This window comes from Pteropus vampyrus, unplaced genomic scaffold (genome assembly GCF_000151845.1).
Source record: "Pteropus vampyrus isolate Shadow unplaced genomic scaffold, Pvam_2.0 Scaffold10, whole genome shotgun sequence".
Taxonomy (NCBI): domain Eukaryota; kingdom Metazoa; phylum Chordata; class Mammalia; order Chiroptera; family Pteropodidae; genus Pteropus; species Pteropus vampyrus.
Genome location: NW_011888791.1, coordinates 6,462,310 through 6,465,429, shown reverse-complemented (window position 1 = coordinate 6,465,429; position 3,120 = coordinate 6,462,310). Strand labels below are relative to the sequence as shown.

The following is a 3,120-nucleotide window of genomic DNA, read 5'->3' as shown; positions in this document are numbered from 1 at the left end:
TAATTATTCTGTTTCACTATCCCAGCACATCCCTAATACCTCCCCAGGCAGACACAGTCGTTCTCCTCACTTTCTTATGTTATCATGTAGGATGCCTAAAGCTATATTTTCTAGGCCAGCAAAATCTAGGGAAGATCCACTTTTGAACAAGAAGAAACCCAAAGGAAAATTTTTCTTACGCTGAGCCATTTTCTTCTTTTTCTTTCCTCAGCTTTTTTTTTTTTTCAGGACTATAAATTAATATGTGTTTAATGTCAAAAAATTAAGAATCCAGGAATAAAACAGAATACGAAACTCTGCTAAACCATACATACCAGACAGAAAGAATTTAGCAGCTTGGGTGTACATATTTTTATAAATATCTCAAGACTACATGTAATGTTATATATGTTTTGAACCTAACAATATATAATAGATATATTTATGTTAAAAATGTTTGAGCACATTTAAAAAATAATTCCTGTCTCTTCTATGAATAAACCATTGTCTTAGTTTGGTTCTCTCAGAGGCAGTCTTTGAGACAAAGTTTTGGTGCAATATTTTATCTGGAAGATGATTCCAGGAAATTCTAATAGGAGTACAAGGAAGTGATAAAAAGAAGGAAAGGCATTCATTAAAGAATTGCTTTTAATCCAAAGACCCCTGTGGATAACAAACTCGGTCCCACTGGGAAACTCTGGTAGTTTGTAGAACAGGCATCTCGGAGTTTTCTCCCTCAGAGTGAGAAAGCTGAGCCATTAAGCATCTGTTAAGGGCTGCTGGTGCATGGCAGTTAGCGGGCTGGTTGAGGTGGTGTTAATTTCTGGCACTTTTGACCTGTAGTGAGTGGGTAAGCCCTGGCTCCTGAAGAAATGCCTCACACCATTGGCAGTTGTCAGGCTGCACTGCAGTTCTAAATCTGGAGTAGATAGGAGAAGAGCACGATCATGCTTTATTTAATCATTCTCTTACTGGTGGGCGTCTGGATTGTTTCCAATTTTATTTTTGCATTATAAACCACCACAGTATCATTATATATGGTTATTTGCATAACAGTCTGATTTTCCATGATTTAATTCCTATAAGCAGAATTAAAGAAGAATTTGAAAAATTAAAAGCAGTAATCTTTGGGTGTGTTTTGGGATAAAGAGAGGCAACTTTCTTCTTAGAGGAAAGTTTTTGTGGAGTGGTCATGCCTTATCATATAACTATAAATGTAACATTCTAAGTTTAGACTTAATATCTAAATTTAATATCTAAAATTTAATCAAATTTTATTTAGATATTTTAGATATTGTTTGTCTCATATATTTCTTTATTTTATATCTTCTATTGTTGTTCTGAGAAAATATCAGTATTTTTGACCTAAAATAAATGTACCTAACATTATAATGAGTTAAAATTTGTCTAATTTTCATCTTAAGATAAGAATAACATTGATTTTAAAAAAATAACAGAGAAAAAATCTTTAATATCTGCAGCTAGACAAGTTCATAGACTTAACACTATAAACATACTAAAAAATAATGATATATTGGACCTCATTAAACTAAAAACTTTTGCTTTGCAAAATACCATGTGAAGAGGATGACAAGACAAGGTATAGGTATGGAGAAACTACTTAAAAGCCACATATCGGGCACATGACTTATGTGTAGAATATGAAAATAACTCTCAAAACTCAACAGTAAAAAAAAAAAAAATCCTATTAGAAAACAGGAAAAGGACATGACTAGACATTTTACAGAAGAAAATATTCAGATGACAAATGAAAAGATGTTCAACATCGTTAGCCACTAGCAAAATGCAAAACCACAGTGAGATATCACTACACGCCTATTAGAATAGTTGAATAGAAAAGTAGTGACAACACCAAATGTTGGTGAAAATGCACAGACATCGGATCACTCATATATTTCTGGTGGGAATGTTAAATGGTATATATGCTCTGGAAAGCAATTTGACAGTTTCTTATAAAACTAAGTATATAATTACCATATCACCCAGTAATTCCACTCCTGAACATTTACCTTGGAAATGAAAACCTACATTTATACAACAATCTGTAAATGACTGTTCTCAGCTGCTTTATTTGCTATAGCCCTACACTGCAAACAACCCCGATGTCCTTCAGTGGGTAAATAGGTAAACCAACTGCAATACATCTATACTGCACAATATTATTCTGTAATAAAGAAGTATAAACTATTAATACATGCCACAACTTGGATAAATCTCCAAGTTGCTGAGTGTAAAAAGTCAGTACTCAAAACTTACATAGTATATGGTTGAATTTATATAACATTCTCGAAATGACATAAATGTAGAAATGGAGAAAGATTAGTTGTTGCCAGAAGTATGGAGTAGGTGTGTGTGTGTGTGTGTGTGTGTGTGTGTGTGTGGGATGGGGGAGACAGGAGAGAAGTAGATGTAGTTATAAAAAAGGCAACACTAGTCTACAGCCATGCCATCTTGAACAAACTTGATCCTGTCTGATCTTGGAAGCTAAGCGAGGTCAGGCCTGGTAAGTATTTGGATGGGAGACCACATAGGAAGACCAGATGCTGTAGGTGCAATCTGTGAGGTCAACCAAGGGTTGCCTCGCCTAAAAAATAAATAAATAAATAAATTTAGAAAAGGCAACACTAAAGGAGTTCTTGTGGTGATTGAATTGTGTGTCTTAACTGTGGTGATGGTGAATATGTGTACATATAGATGTAATAAAAATGCTTAGAACTAAGTACACACACAATTACAAGATGTTATCACGGAAGAAACTGAGTAAAGTGTACATGGGATGCCTCTATAGTCTTCCTTACAACTGCATGTAAATATAAAATTACCTCAAAATAATAGCTTAAAAAAATGAGCAGCATTTCTGTCTGGAATATAAACACATATGTAAATCTCAATGATAACTTTTGAAGAATGCCAAACTTGTGCTCATTCACTAAAACTGGTCTAGTTTTTCTAACTTATTTTTATATCTTAAAATTTAAAAAAAAATTATAAATATTTGCCTAAAATATTTATATCCTAAAATTCAAAAAATAATCTACATTTTAAAGTAACGTCAGAGAGCTTACTTCATTTGGGGGCTAATACATTTTATGTCGGATCATTAAGAAAATTAAATAGTGT

At 33.2% G+C, this 3,120-nt stretch overlaps 1 pseudogene; it reads left to right on the top strand.

The window, feature by feature from the left end:
• The first annotated feature begins 2,433 nt into the window (after positions 1 to 2,433).
• LOC111731000 lies at positions 2,434 to 2,552 on the top strand (annotated as a pseudogene).
• Positions 2,553 to 3,120: the final 568 nt, after the last annotated feature.